This window comes from Octodon degus, unplaced genomic scaffold, assembly GCF_000260255.1.
Source record: "Octodon degus isolate 3935 unplaced genomic scaffold, OctDeg1.0 scaffold00023, whole genome shotgun sequence".
Classification (NCBI taxonomy): Eukaryota; Metazoa; Chordata; class Mammalia; order Rodentia; family Octodontidae; genus Octodon; species Octodon degus.
In genome coordinates, this window is record NW_004524599.1 from 1,335,728 (window position 1) to 1,354,878 (window position 19,151).

The 19,151-nt window shown below is 42.6% G+C and overlaps 1 protein-coding gene and 1 pseudogene across 1 annotated transcript in view; both read right to left on the bottom strand.

The window, feature by feature from the left end:
* The window catches only part of Cap2 (cyclase associated actin cytoskeleton regulatory protein 2), a 193,562-nt gene that overhangs the window by 161,641 nt on the left and 12,770 nt on the right, over positions 1-19,151 (bottom strand). The gene's annotated exons all lie outside the window — the stretch shown is intronic.
* Positions 7,746-8,640, bottom strand: LOC101588569 (annotated as a pseudogene).

Consider the following 19,151-nt stretch of genomic DNA (forward strand, 5'->3'; position numbering starts at 1 on the left):
GCAACTCTTTGGAAGATGCCTGCGTTTATGTTCACGTGAAGAGGATGACAGCAGTTGTGTTCATCACCTGATGTGGAGTTCATGAAGAGAAGCAAAATTTTGCCCAACACTTCTGTTTGCGAACCAAACTCTTCACGATCAGAAGCATTCGTGAACTGAGGCATGACTGTACTTTAAAGTTATTCATGATAGAATTGATGCCTACACTCCTCTCTGGAACCCAGTCCAACCTGTCCAAGTTCATGAGATTCAGTTCACAGACGCCACCACCCTGAGCGTATGGACCTTGACTGCCTTTGGTAGAATCAGGCCACTGCTTCAAGGACAATCAAATGTGCCTTATCTCTGTCATGGCCTGTGGCTCTTCTCACTTTGAAAAACTTTGCAAGCATTTTTCTTGGCAAAAGAGTAGCAGCTTGCTTCTAAATCAGAGACGCTGCTGCCCTAGAGTCTGGGTGAGTTTCACTGCTCTGAATTAGTGAATGTTGTGTATTTCTCCAGGGAATCAGGTAATTGCATTTCTCTTCTGTATTTTCTGTCTCCGTGTGTTGGTTTTAAATACAATGATGACATGCTGTCGCATTTTTCAAATGCAAGGCAACACTTATCCAGCTACACGCTCATCGCTGTGACTCTGCAGGCCGTGTCAGCCATCAGGTGTGGAGGCAGGGCTCGCTGTCTGTTCTGGAAAGTCATCGCTCCTGAAACTGCCAGCAGCGACTCTTTCGAAATATGGAACAGTGTTCTCGGCACTGCTGAAATCAGCATCTAATCTCAAGGGGACTCAAAATTAGAAGTTTCTCATCTATTCTTTTCCTCTTCACGTCAGAGCATTTGACTCCATCGTGATAGAAGGGGAAAAAAGGAAGAAATTTAATTGAATCCTTTACGTAATCTTGCAAGGGAATTGGGTGTCTTGTAGGTGGGTGAAGGCCATTGGAGAAATGATGAAAACCCCTCCAAGCTTTTAATAGTTGCCCATCTGCTCAGTTATCTCTGTTCCCTGTTACTCAACTTGCCAAATGTTACCACCGTGGACCTAGTCTGTGATAGGAAAAAAATGTGTTTGCTTTGTTAGCAAGCGCCTGCCCCCAACAGAAAAGCTCTAGCCACCCCAGCAGCTCCCAGCTCAAGCCACTTCAGGGAGGCCTGTCACATTTCACACTTAGGCCTGCCACCTCTGACTGCGGCTTAATCAGACTCTCCGCAAGACCCCCACTCCTGCTCTCTGATAGTGCCCCATCCGTTGAAAGACACTGGGAGTTAGCCCACCAACTGCCGGGCTGGCCAGATTGCTCTGGAATGCAGTCTGAAGGGGACTTGGATGACACATTCTGTCAAATCACCATGAGCAAGACAGAACTCTTTCTTCAGCCTCTAAAGGGATCAAAACACAGTTCACACAAAGCTGGGAAATGCCCCTCAATTTAAAATTCTGGAGCAGCAGGTTCTGAATGAAATGGAAGAATAAGGAAAAGAAAAAATATACCAGGACATATGAGCATTAACTGGGAGGCTGAGGGGGGGGGTTCTAGGATGGCTCTCTCTCTCTCTCTCTCTCTCTCTCTCTCTCTCTCTCTCTCTCTCTCTCTCTCTCTCTCTCTCTCTTTCTTCCCCCTCTTTCCTTTCTCTCTCCCTCCCTCCCCCTGTATCTGCTCTCAGATGCTACACTGCCATCAAGAATGAGGAAAGAACAGAGCTGCAGACTCTCAAAGTTCTTTCCAAGTATTCTCATATGCTTTACCTTTTGAAAAAAAGAGTTAGCCAACTTTTGATAGGAGTCAGGAGTTACAAATTAGGTTGTGGAAATGCATAGGAGAGTCTCAGAAAATATAGATGCTGAGGGCAGAGTCAGGAAAGAGTCACAACCAGATGGACAGGTAGAAGAGTATGGGTCAGGAGGCCAGCGGAGCAGGCGGCTATGGCAAGGTGGTGGGGCATGAGACAGTCGTGAGGAGCTGGAAGCCAGATCCACAGCTGGAGAAGCAAGGGGATGGGTCTGATAACACAGCTCAAAGGTGACTGTCTCAAAGACAACTGTTTCTAGTTGTCTTATTCAAGAAGAAGCCAAGCCAAGGTGAGGCCCCCCGCACTTAGAGTTCACAAGGTACATATACAAACTTAGACCACAATGTAATGGTGATGAAAGAGAAAACTTAGCATCTATGACTTTATATCTTTTTAGCAATCCATTTTAAGAAACCATGCTGAAATGAATCTATCTGTCTATCTATCATCTATCTATCTATCTATCTATCTATCTATCTATCTATCATCTATCTATCTATCATCTATCTATCTATCTATCTATCTATCTATCTATCTATCATCTATCTAAATCCTGTCTCTGTGTCTCTGTGTCTGTCTGTCTGTCTCTCCTTCCCTCCCTATCTGGCTATTTATTTATTTTGCTTTTTGAGACAGTAGATAGCCATGTGATTCAGGCTGGCTTTGAACTTCCAGTGACCCTCCTGCCTCAGTCTCCTGAGTGCTGGGTCTACGGGAGTGTGCCACCGTGTTCAGCACTGAGGTGAATCTTAATTCCTAGTTTGGCATTAATTTTTTGAATATTTTCTTTTGAGTTTCATCATAATGAGAAGTACACACATTCATCCTTGCCATTTTTTACTTTGAATTGCCCCCTCCACTTTTCCTTTTTTATTCTGTTTTTGTTTTTGCACATATTGTAAACCTAGGTCTCTAGAGGGTGCGTCAATACAGGGTTAATGATTTAATCAGAGTAATTAGCATTTTATTCTCCTTACATCATCAATTCTTTGTGTTTGGAAGATCTGAGATCCTGTCTTATAGATCTCCATAAAATATAGACTAGATTGTTGGAAGCTACAGTTACCCTCCTGTGTGCTACACAACACTACAACTAGGATTTATTCCTTTTATCTATCTATATTTTGGTATCTATAATCTAGCATCCCTCTCTCCCCTTCCCTCACCTTTCCTACACTCTAAGACTCACTATTCTACTCTCTCTCTCTCTCTCTCTCTCTCTCTCTCTCTCTCTCTCTTTTAATTTTCACTTATGTCTTTGGTATAAGGTCTCACTATGCAGCTCGGACTTGTAGTGATTCTCCTGTTTTCAGCCTCCTCAGTGCTGGGATTATAGACGTGCTCCACCACGCCCAGACTGGGTCACCAGCTCAGTGTGCCCTGGGGGTGGGGCCAAAGCAGCATGCGGGACTGGGGATCGAATCCTAGTTCCTGTGCTTGCCAAAACAGGCGCTTAGCCCACTGAGCTATCTTGCTGGCCCACTACCCTCTTCTTTTTTGAGTCAATATTTTTGGCATCTCTTCATCTATACCTATTGTAGTAACATTTGTAGCAAGCCAGCAAACATCAGTGTTTTGGTGAATCCTGTGAGCTGATCCAGAAAACTAGCTGAACTTGAGGCAAGGATTGTGGGCACTTAATTTACCACGTGTGATCCAAAATTATAATGAATGGTTACATTAAAAAATCTGTTATAGTAAAAGACAAATTCCTTCCTTCCTTCCTTCCTTCCTTCCTTCCTTCCTTCCTTCCTTCCTTCCTTCCTTTCTTCCTTCCTGCGGAACCAGGGATTGAACTCAGGCCCTTGCACTTTCCAGGGAAGCACTTATTCCACTGAGCCATCTCCCCGGCTCCTGGGTGTCCTCTTTCATAAGTGTTTTTAGTTGCACTGTCCTGATTGCTCTGATGTCCTGAATTAGCTCAAAATGTTGATAGCAATTCCACCAAATACGAACATTATGGTGTGCTCCCATCCACCTTACCCACTGGCTCTGCCGTGTGACTTCTAGCTCTTTCCCCAAAATCAAAATGGGAAACCTTGACAGGTCAGTGTGTCCAGTTGGTTCAGGATGTCCAGACAGCTGTGGCTGTGCAACTGAAGACCCTCCCATAAGAGGACACCCAGAACTGCTTCAAAAAGTGACAAGTATGACGAGATAAGTGTTTGCAGTAGGGGGAGTATTGTGAGGGGTTCAATGGCCAACGGTCTTTTCTAGTTATAAATTTTTATAATTTAAACCTCTACCCTATTGTCTATCACACCATGCATACCAGGTGGTCAGAAGCACATGCACAACAAGCTGGGACTGCAACTGGCATCCAAAGGAGGGAGTGGTCTGGGGTACTGAACCTTCAGGTCCTGGGATCTGACACAATCTCTGAGTAGACAACTTAGGACCTTAGCTGGTGCCTGGAGGGGCAGAAGTGATCAAGCGATTGGTGTAGTGAGAATACAGTGGAAGAACCACGTCGGAGGTGGTTTTTTCAACATGGGGCTCATCACATGTGTGTCACCTCCTGGGATCTTGTCAGGAATGTGCTCCTCTAGGAAAAGGGAGAGCTTCCTGATGCACTTCTTTGAGAAGGGAGAGAGTTTCACATGGTGAAATTATAGCAGAAATAAGATTATAGAAAGAGTAAACACCGAGTGACCAATTAGGGGGCTCTCATGGTCCAGAAGGGCAACAGGAAGCTCAGCTCAGCAGAGGAAGCTGGTTGTGAATTAGCTCATGGACTGGACTTGAACTTAGGGTGGGGAAGATGTCAGAGATAACAGGGCTGATGGTGGACATTTGAAGGTTGGGTGAGAGGTGCTGAGTTGAATTTTGGACACAGTGTGAAATATCTTTAAGACACCCAGAGACATACGTACAAAAGGCAGTTGGCTACCCCGAGATTGTGTTTTGACATTTGCCCACAAATGTGCTTGAGAGACATTTCTGCATAGGAGCCAGCTCATGCCAAGTGTATGGGTAATATCCCCGAGAGAGGAAATGTCAAATGAAGAGGGAGTAGGACTGAGCCTTGTAGGAGTTGCTGGTTTGATGACCAGATAGAGGAAGAACACATCTAGGAAAGCTAGTCACTTGTTAGATGTGCAGAACCAACCACCAACAGTCTGCCTCCTGCAAAGGATGGGACAAAGAGAAATTGCTGGGAATACGCAGGCAGAAACATGCTTACCTTTTCCTGAATTGCTGAATTCAAAAGTCAGTATAGTGCCATGGGGGGTCCATTTATGTATGTGCCATCCATGAAATGGCACTATCATAAGGACAATGTTTGCCAAAGGACGGGCACAGAGTCTGTGGCTGTAAAGGGTGGCCTTGGGAATTCCACCAGGAACATCCCTTGGTAGTGGTGGGTGGGTTGTGTATCTTGATAGCAGCGGTGGCTGCACAAGTGAAAACAGAGAGTAGAGTTCCACAGTACGGTACCAAGCCAATGACATCAGAAGAAAGCTGTAGTTCAGTTGTAGAGTATTGTGTTCATTTCAGTTTCCTGGTTTTGGTATACAGTAATACAGTTATCTAAGATGTCAAAATTAGGGGTAGGTAGTTGAAGGATACAGGGAACTTTGAATAATGGTTGCACATTTATGACTGTTTCCATTCAAAATGCTTTTAGAAGCCAATGAAAAGGAGAGAGGTATTAAATTTACAATGAAAAGAAGTTCTGGAGAGGTGTCTTGTCTTTAGCCATTTGTCCTTTAAGTGCAGCAGGACCACTGCCATCGTCATTCCTAGTGGTCTATGGCAAGGACCTCTCTCACTAGAGTTGAAGTTGGGACAAGGCCTTGTCCCTGGAAGACACTCTCGGGAAGTAGTCTGACTGACTTAAAAAGCACACCAGCTTGCAACAAGATCTACTTTCTTGACTATTGCTGGTCACAGATGAGGACTGCTCCATTCTGAGAAATCAAGCCTTACCCATAATTTCACATTAGAGTAAGGAAGGAGCACACATACCTGGAAAGGGTATATTTAAAATAACAGTTTGCCTGGGTGCTGTGGTACAGACCTACAATCTCAGCTCAAGAGGCTGAGGCTGGAGGATTGCTCTGAATCTGAGGCCAGCCTGAGCTACACAGTAAAACCCTACCTGAGCCCCACCCAGAAAAACAAAATTCCAGTATAGTCTACTTTTCTTGTACAACACAGTACAACAGAGAACAGTTCTAAAACCGCAAATCAGGAATACTTAGGTAGCAAACACTAGTTTAGGCCAGGTCAAAAACTGTAACATTACTTTAGGTACCAGTGCCTCAGGAATCTCTCATGTGATCTCTTTACTTGCTTTCTAAATTGTTTTTAAAAAATTATTTTATTGATACAGAGTCTCACCACACAGGTCCGATTTGTAGTGATCTTCCTTTCCAGCCTCTGCAACACATACCAGGTTTCAAAGCCGGCACGGTGAGCCCAGAGTTCCGGGGCTGGCACAGCATGCAGTACTGGGAATCAAACCTGGGTCCTTGCACTTGCTAGGCAGGTGCTTAGACCTCTGAGCTATCTCCCCAGCTCTTACTTTCTTCTAAAAAATAGCTTTATGGATATATGAGCAACATATGTAAAATTATCTGATTTAAATGTACCATTCAGTGGTCTTCAGTGCATGTACAGAGCCATTCAGCTGTCACTACAACCTAATCTTAGAATCTTTCCATCACTCCATAAAGCAACCTTGTATATGACATGATCAGTTATTCTGTTTCCCCGCCCATGCTTCCTCCCTCTTCCCCTAGCAACCACTACTCTACTTTCTGTCTTTGTAGCTTTGACAATTCTGGAATTTCGTATCAGTGGAGTCATGCAAAAGGCCGTCTTTTGTGCCTGGTTTCTTTCCTCAGATCCAATTTTTTCAGGTTCATAAAGTATGTAGTAATAAGCTTTGGTAATTTGTTCCTTTTCAGTGCCAAGTAGTACTCTGTTGTGTGGACAGGTATACTTTTATTTATTCATTAATCAACGGGTGGGCGTTTCAGTTGTTTGCAGTTTGAACTACTATGTATAACAGCCAAGAAAACAGGGCAGCTTTTGTGTGGGCCTACATTTTCTGTTCCTTCAGGTGGAGAGCTAGAAGTAGAACTGCTGGATTGTACAGATATTTCTCACCTAACCTGCTGAGAATCTGTCATATTGTTTTCAAAAGTCCCACTAACACTAAGTAAATATTGCCTGCTTTCTCTTTTTAAAATTATTTTTTCCTTGATACAGGGTCTTGCTACACAGTTCAGATTCACAGTGATCCTCCTGTCAGCCTCCCCAGCACTGGGATTACAGGTGTGTGGCACTATACCCAGGGTTCCTGAGTTGGCAAGGTATGTGGTACCTGGGATTGAATTTAGACCTTGTGCTTGCCAGGTAGGTGCTTGGAATGCTGAGCTATCTCCCCAGCCCTTCCTGGTTTCTTTTATACGAAAAATTCAAATTGTATGTATATATATAGTGACAAAGAAGATGGAAACACAGGAAACAGGGAGAAGTTCAAACAATTCCCTAAATTATCTACCTTGTGGCTTCAAAAATAATTTAACATGTGTACTAATTCCTCTCATTTATACTGCTAGTTTTTCTCAATCCATTGAAAAGTAAGCTTTGTGTTGTTACTTGTTTCTTCTTTGCAAGAGGGAATCATTTTGTCTGAGTAACTCCTTTGAAGATAATGACATGCAGTGAACTATTGTTATTCTCCTATTATTTTATTAATTTTTTTACATTTATAGTTTTATTATAGTAACAAATAACTGTCACAGTGCGATCTACACACATAATATAGAATATTTAAATATATATAGAACAATATTTACATTTTTAAGTTATACTTTTGAAATGGAAAGAAGTACAGTTTCAGTTTCACAGCAAAGAAAAATGTAAAAGACAAAAAGAGACAGAATCAACAGTAAAAATACAACTATTCATCCTAGATTATAATGTGGAAGCTCTTTGTTGGAAACCTACATCTTCTTAATCTGACCACCCAAATCATCAAAATACGGGTGATTCAGTGCCATTTTGCCAGAAATCCGTTTAGCAGGATCATAGACTAACATTTTCGAGAGTAAATCCAAGCCATTTTCATCCAAGTTTTTGACATGGGCTGCCAGGCTTCCAGGTTTCCACTTGGAAAAATGTATTCTTATAGTCCTGTAAAGACTCCACTTTTGGCCACACTTCATTGCTGGGAGTGCCCAAAGCTCTGAAAATCCTGAAGAGCTGATCAATTTCTGAATCCCCATGGAAAAGTGGTTTCTTAGTTGCCAATTCTGCAAAAATGGTGCCTATACTCCAAATGTCAACTGGAGTCGAGTAACGAGCAGACCCCAGCAGCACTTCCGGAGACCTATACCAGAGTGTCACTACCTCATGTGTATATACTCTAATAGGTATCCCAAAAGCTCTAGCAAGACCAAAGTCAGCCAGTTTAATTGTTCCTTTGTCATCAATCAACAGATTTTGAGGCTTCAAGTCTCTGTGAAGAACTCTTCTAGAGTGACAAAAGACAATACCCTGAAGGATCTGGTACAAATAACTCTTAACAAGTGATGCATCCATGAACTGCCCAGGAGGAATAGAGTCCAGGTATTTCTTGAGATCCATGGAAAAGAATTCAAAAATGAGATACAGCCTGGAATCCTGCATAAGCACATCTTGAAGACTGACTATGTTTGGATGGCGAAGTTCTTTCAATAGAGAAATTTCCCGAATTGCAGTACTAGGAACCCCTTCCTCTTCACTTTCTAGTCTGATTTTCTTCATGGCTACTGCTTGACCTGTAGTTTTGTGTCTACCCTCATATACAACTCCATAAGTACCTTCTCCAATTTTCTCTATCTTGGTATATTCTTCCATAGTTATTCAACAGATATGATAGATTCTTGCCTGCATCTCTCCTCACAGGACCCCCGGCGCCGGCTCGGAAGTCGAGTGCCTTAATTTTGTTTTTGATAAAAAAATCCTACCAACAGTGTATGTTGGTTCTTTGATTTCCATACTTTTTATCAACACTTGTTATCTATCTATCTATCTATCTATCTATCTATCTATCTATCTATCTATCTATCTAAAACAGCACAAGTTTACTATCCTACAAACTGGATTCATACAGGGGATTAAAATCAAGATTACAAGAGAAAATTCATTCCTGAGCTTTCCTAGCTTCAAACATGCTGTGGTTTCTATCTCAAATGTCCCTAAAGGCTCCTGTGCTTATAGGTGAGGCTTTGGGAAGGTGACTGGATTACCAGGGTTTAGAGCTGACTTGCTGTTAGTGGGTGGGAGCAGGTCGGAAGGGGTGGGTCACCAGCAGTGTGGCCTGGGTCTATGCCTCCCTACTCCTTTGATCTCTCTGTCTCCATCTCTGTCTCTGTCTGTCTGTCTGTCTGTCTGTCTGTCTGTCTGTCTGTCTGTCTGTGTCTGTGTCTCTCCCTCTCTGCTTCCTGCCTTCCAGTCTTGTAGGCCATGAGTAAGCCTCCTCTGCCACTCTGCCTGCCTTGGGGCTGCTCACTGTGGACTGCAGCCTCTACAACTGTGAGCTCCAATGGCACGTTCCTCCTTGGGGTTGCGGGTGTCAGGCATTGTGCCCCAGAGAAGAGAAGGCAGCCTGGGAGCTATTCTTTCATCCTCAAAGACCTCTCTGACTGTCTTTTACTGTCTCGTTACCTGGTGACTTTTTAGCATCTTTCCTTTACTTTTTAATTCTTTCTTTCTTTCTTTCTTTCTTTCTTTCTTTCTTTCTTTCTTTCTTTCTTTCTTTCTTTCTTTCTTGGAACTGGGGACTGAACTCAGGCCCTTGCACTTGCCAGGCAAGCGCTTCTTCTACTGAGCTATCTCCCTGGCCTTTATTTTTAATTAATACATAATAGCTACACATATTTATGCGGTACAGTGTGATGCTTTCATGGAACATGCAATATTATGAACAAACCAGGGTCCTCAGCATACCCACCACTTCAAACACACAGCATTCTTGTAGCAAGAAGCTTTGAAGGCCTCTTTCTAGCTATTTGGAAAAACATGACAAATAAGTGTTACCTACTGTTGCCCTACAACACAACAGAACACCAGGACATACTTTCACTGATTGAATTTTGAACTTGTTAAGCCACTACTTCTTATGGCCCTGTGCCCTACCCTTCCCGGACTCTAGTAACCATTGTACCACCTGCTTGTAGGAGGCCGGCTTGTTCAGCTTCCACACGGGTATGAGATCTTGGTGCTTTGTGTTTTTGTGCCGGGCTCATTTAACTGAAAATAATAACTTTCAGGCTCATCCATGTTAGTACTAGTGGCAGACTTTTATTCTTTTTATGGCTGAATAATGCTCCATTCTACAAATGTACCACAGTTGAAAAGATCTGTTCACCTCTTGACAGATACTTCAGTTGATTCCAAATCTTTATTCACATTTCCTTTTTCAAAGTTCAATTTTTAGTTCAAAATAATATGCACAGAACTGAGCCAGTACTTCTGCTGCATGGCGTCTTCCTTTTTTAAAACTGATACATGAAAACATAAAAATTGTCCATATTAACACACTATCATGTGATATATAGATATCTATATATCTATATATATCACATGCTAGAAGGAAATAGATATATTTCCTTCATATATATTTATATGTATATATCCTTCTAGCTTTTTTAAAAAAATCTTTAAAAATTTTTTTGAAGAGAATAAAAGATAAATAGAAACAATACAGAATTTCACTAAACAATATGATAGGAGTTCAACAAAGATTGTTATATTGCGTATTTCGGTCCTCAAATTAGTTGTTCAGCTTATCAGAGATAAGCACACAAACTTGGTCAAAATATTTAAGAGAAAAAGATTAGGCGTTAACTGCTCCTTCCAATAGTCAGCAGAAGTCAGCAGTCTAGTTATCCAAGTCATCCTGCATAAGCACATACAGTGTGAAGTTACACGTGGTATACAAAACCACAACAGCCCCGTCACCTTTTCTCAGATTTTGTTTCAAGAATCAATGGTTTTCAATTATTTTAGCTATGAATTTTGGCGAATCCTGCTTTATCCCTATATGGCATGCTTCCGTCCTGTGTCTTGCTTCTCTTCAGGGCGAAGCAATTTGCACTGAGCTCACACCAAGCACCTAACGGTTCTGTTCTTTTCTCCAGATCATCATCACCATGTAAACACGTGGCCCCTCTGTCCCTCCCCTTCGGTAGTGTTCTATCACGATTTCATTGCGATCGGTATTCAGCACTAGCACAAGGAGGATTATTCATGTCTGAGTCATGAGTACACTAAGACGATTATCTGCTTTTTGTGTATAACCTGTGTCTCTACTATTATTATTTTCAGCTTTTTGGTTTTCTCTGTACTTAAAAATTACTCATCTCTGAACCCTCCTCCAGATGTGTGTGTCTCCAACAGAGACACACACACTTAGCACTCTGTGAGCCTGGCTTCTCCGATATCTCTCTTCTGGAGACTTTGGTCTTCAGGCTGGCTCCACGGGCTGTGTGCGGCATATCTGCCACCTGGGTCCGCTGCCACCTCCCTCCAGTGATGTTCCTCAGCTCCCTCTTATGTTTAGCACCTTTCCCCTGGACTCCAAGTCTTCTGCTTTACTAACCTACTTCCTTAACTGGGAAGAGTATCTTCTAAAAAAATGACAGAGCACAGGTCAATGTTTGACCTGAAAGTCTGATTCATCTTTATTTTGTCCTCACACTTGATTGATAGTTTGGTTGAGTACAGAATTCCTGGCTGAAAATTTTCCTCAGATTTGTGAAGCTATTGATCAATGGTCTTTGCTCTCTCTAGTTTGCTGTTGAGAAGTCCAAGCCACTCTGATCTTCTTCTTCTTCTTCTTCTTCTTCTTCTTCTTCTTCCTCTTCCTCTTCCTCTTCCTCTTCCTCTTCTTCTTCTTCTTCTTTTGTATTGGGGATTGAACCCAGAATCTCACACAGGTTAGGTAAGCTGCACCCTAAGCTTGCCCTTCTGATTGTCTGTCTGTCTCTGTCTCTCTGTCTCTCTCTCTTCTCTCTCTCTCTCTCAAAGGAGAGGTTTATTTTATTTTAGCTCACATCATTTTTGCTCTTGGTCCTTCGGATGTAACTTATGTTTTCATCTCTGAAGGAAAATTTTGGGATCTTTTTTGTCCCCAGTATACTTTTTTAATCATAATGTATTATCAACACACGCTTCCAGTCTGTTCCTGTGTGAAGTTGGTACTTGAACATAACACATCTTAATTTCTTTTTAGCATTGTGCTGATGCTTTATTGTTAATCTTTTCTTTACAAATGATTTTTAAGCAGCATGAAAAAGATTGAAAGATGAGTGCTATGGGTTGTTGGCTGTAGGAGAATTTATAAAACAAGTTTTTTTTTTTTTAAATCTTGCTTCATACACTTCAGGATGGATATAGTCAGTCAGCATTCTCTAATATATCATCTTGGAATAAGACACCATAGCATCAAGAAAGGACTTTCCAGACTGGGCATGGTGGCATGTGCCTGTTATCCCAGCTCTTGAAAAGCTGAAAACAGAAGAATCACTACTAGTCCAATCTGTGTAGTGAGACCCTGCAGACCCTATACTAAATAGTAAAAAAAGTACTTTCCCTGGAGAAAAGATGGTTATTGTTGCTTATAATTTTTCTTCATATCTCATTTTATAAGCGCAGATACTTACTTCCTACCACAATCTAATTGTATGTGTGATGTTCGGGGTTAAGCCCACTGTGCAGTGACTACCCATAAAGCATTAAAAGAGACAGTGTTTCTATCCTTCCTCATAGCAAATCGCTATAAAAGAGAGGTCCGTCTTGGAGTTGTGGGTGTCAGGTATTGTGCCCCAGGCACAAGAATGTTGCTAAGTCAAGGCAGCTGATCCTTTTACCCTCAAAAATCTCTCTGAACATCTTTTATTTTATTGCTTAATTGACGCAGCACAGAGAAGCCAAGACTTTGGGGCCAGACACACCCAAGTCCATACTCCACTCTTGTTAGCTAGGGGATTTGGGAAATGTTTAGTTGTGCTTCCATCACTTGCTACCCACCCACAGGATTGCGATGGGGTATAAAGACATACAAGGCCCGGGGGCTGGGGAGATAGCTTGGTGGTCCAAGCGCTTGTTTGGCAAGTGCAAGGACCTGGGTTTGATCCCCAGTACTGCATGCCTTGCTGGCCCAGGAACCCTGTTTGTGCCATGCCGGCTATGGAAACCGGGCGTGCTGGTGCTCTGGGGAGGCTAAGATAGGAGGATCATTATGAGTCCAAGCTGCACAGCAAGACCCTGTGCCAAATAAATAAATAAATTTTTAAAAAGATAAAGAAATTTTTAAAGAAGACATATAAAGTGTGGAACACAGTCAGTGGTAAACAGATTAACCAGGGTTTTTTTAAGGCATTGCATCTCATTTTATCCTCACTGACAATCGTTATATACCAGAAATGTTAAGCAGTCATTTAGAAAATCTGGTCAATGGGAAAGATTTTAATCTGACTTTTTTTTTTTCTCTTTATACTTCTACAAAGCACATGAGCACAATCCCCACAGAACTATTTTTGGGAAAGAGCGCTCCTTCGTCCCTCCTATTTCAACCAATCCGTCTTATGCTTTAGTGCTCGAGGGTCTGTGAGCCCTCTCCTAACTTGGTCTGGTTAGTCTGAAGCAGCTTTAACACCACTTGTCCATGAAGAAGGAGAGATTTGAGTCCTTTGTAAGAACAGAGGTGCGCCTTGAGACCATCGTGCTCAGTGAAGTAAATCAGACGCACAAGCTTAAAATTTCAGAGTTCTCTTACATGAGAAACTCAATATATAAATAAAATGCAAAATAAAAGACAAATGAGAGAAGACAGCGAGACAGAGAGGAGAAAAGGAGACAGAGAGATAGAGACAGAGAGATAGAGACAGAGCGACAGAGAGATAGAGACAGAGAGACAGAGAGGGACAGAGAGAGAGAGAGAGAGAGAGAGAGAGAGAGAGAGAGAGAGAGAGAAATGTAACATTGCAAGCCAGCATGGACAATGTATCTAAAAGTGTACCTTGATTTAGTATAATTGCCTTACATATTTTGGCCTGTTGGTCTGGTTATCAATCTATATGTGTCATAATTAACTTTACAAGGATTTGTAAGGTAAATGAACCCAACACTAGCAAGAAAAAGGGTAGAAGAGGAGGAAAAAAAGCATTGAGACGTGTTGTGTGCATGTACCTGCTCCCCACAATGACCACAGTCATCATGGGCTGCAAATACGTCCTAAAAGAAGTTAGTAAGAATAAAGCAGCTTTCAAGCCGCTTTGAACACTGAAACCCCATACGTCAACATCAACTCAAAGCCTGCTTCTCGGCATCACACCCTGGCACCTACCAGGCACGCCATCCAAGGGAGCCCTCGGTCGGGCCACGGGCTCATCGGGCACGTGCGCCTCTGGAGCCTGGCGGTACACTGCCACGAGCGGAGGTCGCAGCTCGCTCTTCATTGACTCTTCCACCAACGCCGGCATGGCACCACTTACCTAGGCAAGGCTATAAATACTTTTTGATTGACTAATTAATTGGCTAGCATTCACTGCTTTCTCCTTGCCTGCCTACTCCCTGGCACAGCCCCGATCAGGCAGGAAGCCAGACTTTCACAGGAGAAATTTCCATCTAAAAGCAGACGCTACATTGGTTTTCCCACTTGGACCACAAAGGCCTCATGCTGTGACCGAGCTCGGGCTCTTGCTCCCTCCAGATACAAAACTTTGAGTCTACTGTGACTCTTTTCTTCAGGATTTTAGTTTATTTTTAATCCATGATGTTCAAAGGATTTTGGAAATTCCTCACAGCAAATTCATGCAACAAGGATGGAAGAATATTACTTTGATAACATTTCACTGTAATAAAAAAGCCAAAAAAACTAAGGTTCCTCAGGTTTCTTGATTGAAATTATTGTGCTGAGAATTTCTCCCGTGATTCTGTAAAGGGGGCTCATGTCCACATGGTTTGAAGATCATGAGCCTAAGATTAAACAGAAAAGAGACCTGAAGTGACAGGAAATTGAGGACTTCCAAACCCTGCTACTGTGAAGTTGGATTTCTGGGTTTTTAAAAAATTAATTAATTAATTAATTAATTAATTTATGTGTGTGTGTGTGTGTGTGTGCGTGTGTGGCCAGCTTAGCCCATCAGGGGGTGGGGCTGGCTGGCATGTGGTGCTGGGGATTGAACCGCAGTCCCTGTGCTTTGCTAAGCTTGTTCTAAGTAGGTGTTTTAGACTACTGAGCCATCTCACCAGCCCAGATTTCTGTTTTTTAAAAGCTGTCTCAAAAAATAAAGTCACTATGGACTTATTTCCTTATGAGTACACCAGAACTCAAAACATGTGTTAAACTACCATCAAACTAGACTGTCCTAGTTGGTAAGTTGTCTTCACCATGTGCACACCAGTGACTTCCTTTGCTTTTCCAAGAAGCTCCCAGTCAATGGAGGTAAGAGGTCTAGTGGCTCACTGTCACTAATTAGGATGGCGGCATGTATGGAAAAAAATAATCATGGTGGTATCCATTCATTCATCTGTTCATCCACCAACTGGCTCATAGTATAGGAATTCATTCATCCAATCCCTATTGTCTGCTAGGCACAACGTTTATATCTAGAAAACTGAGGTTGACTAAACTATATTTCCCTCCCAAGGGGAGGAGAATGGCAGCAGACCCTGGTCACTGAAGTAGATGTTGATTCAAGAGACATATTCATGTTGCCGAGGAGCCCACCTCCCTATTTGCCACTTACTCTCACATAGGGTGCTTGTGGAACCAAACAACAAACATAAGCTACCTCTTTAGTTTGCGTCTGAAGTGTCCCTCAATGATACATGCACTAAAGACTTGTTCCTCAGCCTGTGACATTACTGGGAGGTGGTAGAACCTTCAGGAGTGGGTTCTCCTTGGCCAGAGGTGTCATTATGGGTGCATTCTTGAGGGGATACTGCGATCCAAGCTCCTTCTGTCTTTCCTCTTTCTGGTCAACCATGTGGAAGGCCATCTCGTCATGATGTACTGTACCACCACCAGCCCAAAGCAACAGGGCCAAACACGGTGTACTGAAACCACTTAAATCTTGAGCCAATTTAAACCTTTTCTCCTTATAAATTGTTTATCTCAGGTATTCTGAAACACTGACACAAAGCTGACCAACCTATCTGCTGTTTTCTTTTTTAAGGAAAGAAGTTTCAAGAGTCTCTTAAGTTTTGACAGAGTATAATCAGAATAAAAGAGATTAGAGAGACACAAGTAAAAAAGTACTCTAATATTTTTTCACAACAGAAGAGAAATATTAAGAAACTGGAACTCTCACACACTGCAACACGGCAACACAAAACATATATGAGATCTAACTGCAACCTCTCACATCTCCATTAATGTTCTAGTACAGAAGAAAACAGCAAACTCTTCAGCTTGCCTTTCCAAGTGTCTCACCCAGCTTTTGCAGTCACCAGGCTCCTGAAATTACCCCAATATTGCAGAGACAACTCAGCACACCCCAAACATGCCGTACCCTATTTCTCTTTCATGCTGCTTCTGCTGCCTCAAGGGTCCTCCCCAGCATTTCCATTTCCAACCTCCAGCTCCTCCAAGGAGGAGGAATCCCACAAATAAGAGGTAGTTTCTCTTGAGCTATTGACTTTCTGTCATCTCCATCAATACAGAGTAGAATGTAGAAAGGCAAAAATAAACCCTTGCATATATAAATTGCATCACCATCTCAGGTGTCTTCTCCCCTTTGGTGTGATTATATATTTCTCAAAACCATCCCCGAAGGGCCTTGTAGTACAGAAAAATCTGCCCTGAGCTGGAATTTCTGAAGAGGGGAGGCCTTGTAACTTGACATAAAAGAAAAAAGCATTTTTGAGATCAGAGAACTTGAACTTGATACTCAGCCACTTTGGTGACATCCTAGATAAATTTAACCCAAGTCTCAGTTTCTCTATCTCAAAAAGAATGAATCCAGTTCTTTTTTGATCACTAACTTAAGAAAGCTGTACGTGAGCATGTTTTAAGCTGCCCACCGTATTGGCTGCTGTGGCTACACAAGTGAATAGGACACAGCTTGCATCTCCCAGGAACTAGAATGTCCCCAAAGAGTGGACAGCTCAGCCACTGGGTCAGGCTGACCTGCCGGGACACCAAGTCTCAGGGAAGTCATGGCCACCGCAGCAGAAGGGCGCCTGGTGGGGGCCGAGGAGGGCACAGAGAAGCACAGGAGTGCGTCCTTATGTGGTGGAGCTGAGGAAGGATGGAGCATAAAATCATAGGCTCTAAATGCTGTGGGGCCAGGACAAATCACTGTCCTGTGTCCCTACCATGATGTGGGAACTCTTTTAGTCAAATGGGCAGAGACCTTTCAATGAAAAGAAACTCTCTCCCTGCCCGCTCAATGGCCCTTAAAGCACCACGTTGATGAGGGAATCTTTCCTTCTATTCCTGGGTCCTCATTCTTACCTTCTGCTCTTTCTTAGGCCATAGCGGAGGTAACACTCAGAGAAGTACTTCTAGGAGGCACCTAGGGGCTTTTGTAAAGAAGACCCACAGAGATCCTACTGTCCAGGTTGCTTCAGCCTAAGAGGGGTTTTAATAGATCTTTTGTGGGTTTTAAAATTATTTATTCATTATATAAAGACAATAAAAAACAAAAAAAAAACAGAATTTCAAAACAAGATGATAAGAAATCAACATTGCTCCTCTGTATCCATAATATATAAAGAGCTCTTACAGCTCAATAAGACATATACACTAATTTAGAAATGGGCAAGATATCTAAGTGGATATTGTGTCAAAGAAGATATATAAGTGGGCAACAGCACATACAGAGATGCATAAATAACATCAGCAGTTACTAAGGAAATACAAACCACAGCACAGCCGAGGATATAGCTCAGTGGCTTAAGCGCCTGACTGACAAGTATGAGGTCCTGAGTTTGATCCCTGGTACCAAAAAAAAAAAAAAAGAAAGAAAGAAAGATGCCATTTCATACCCTCTCTGATGTCTACAACCAAAATGACAGATAATAAATGCCAATGAGAGATATGAAGAAACCAGAACTCTCACACACTGCAACACGGCAACACAAAGTGGTGCAGTTGCTTAAAACTGCTTAGTAGTTTCCTAAAAATTAATATTTGTTGTGTGAATCAGCCTTGGTATCTATGTAAGAGAAATGAAAATGTATGTTCACACTGAGACACAATATGCAGCATTTCTTACATTTAGGCCCAGACCAGAAACGACTCATATGTCTATTAATAGATGAGTGGATGAACAAAACATTGTACATGCAATGGAATATCATTCAGCCATAGAAAGGAAAGATACAGACCACAACAAAAAAGAACCTCAAAAACATGTGAAGTGAGAGGACCAGACATGGAAGACCATGTACTGTATGCTTCTGCTTTGACAAAACATGCAGAAAAAAAAACAACTGAGAGAAAAGGGATAATGGCTGCCTAGGGGAGAGGCTAGGAATGAGGACCGCCTGCAGATGGGCGTGAAATTTCTATGTGAAGTGGTGAAAACAATTTCAAACGGGATGGTGGGTGGTACTTGCACAACGCTGTAAAGATCCTAACAGTCACTGAGTTGTGCGGTTTATGAGAAAAACTTTATGGTCAGAGCTGGGATTACAGGTGGGTGCCTCCATGCCTGGACTTGGTCACCAGCTCAGCGTGCCCCATGGGCAGGGCTGGTGCGGCATAGGGGACTGGGGATTGAACCCTGGTCATTGTACTTGCCAAAGTGGGCACTTATTCCACTGAACTTTCTCACCGGCCCCAGGAATGCTATTTTTAAAACAGAATGAAAAAATCACCGTCTTTTTATTTAGAATTGTTAACCAGTTGAATCTGAGCTGTTTGGTTGCCATCATTCCCAGCGTTGTACGTGGTGGTTAAACTTCTCCAGATACTTCTAAGTGGCCCTGATCTTTGGACCTAGAATTAACTGCAAAGGCTGCAGAAGTCACGGTGGGGACAGAGAGGAGCAGCAGCCTTCTCTGCTCCTAGTTCTTCTGTGCACCAGAATCCCTGATGGCAGGTATATTGAGAGCAGCAAAACTTTCCAGACGTGGATTCCTGGGCCTTGCTCCACAATGCCTGGTCAGCACTTTGGGCCTTCAGTGGAATCTGCACTTAAAGAAGCCTCTTCAGAGAACAGGCACTGATGCTGAGGATTACAATCACAGAGGTGTTTGGGAACGTACGAGAAATGTGGGGATGTGTGATTAAGAGAGTGAAGCCAGGAGCCAAGTTCTGTCCAGAAGGAGGAGGAGGAGGAGGAGGAGGAGGAGGAGGAGGAGGTGTCATTCAGAGGAAAAGAAGTTAGGAAAGGTCCTTTGGAAAGATCTTC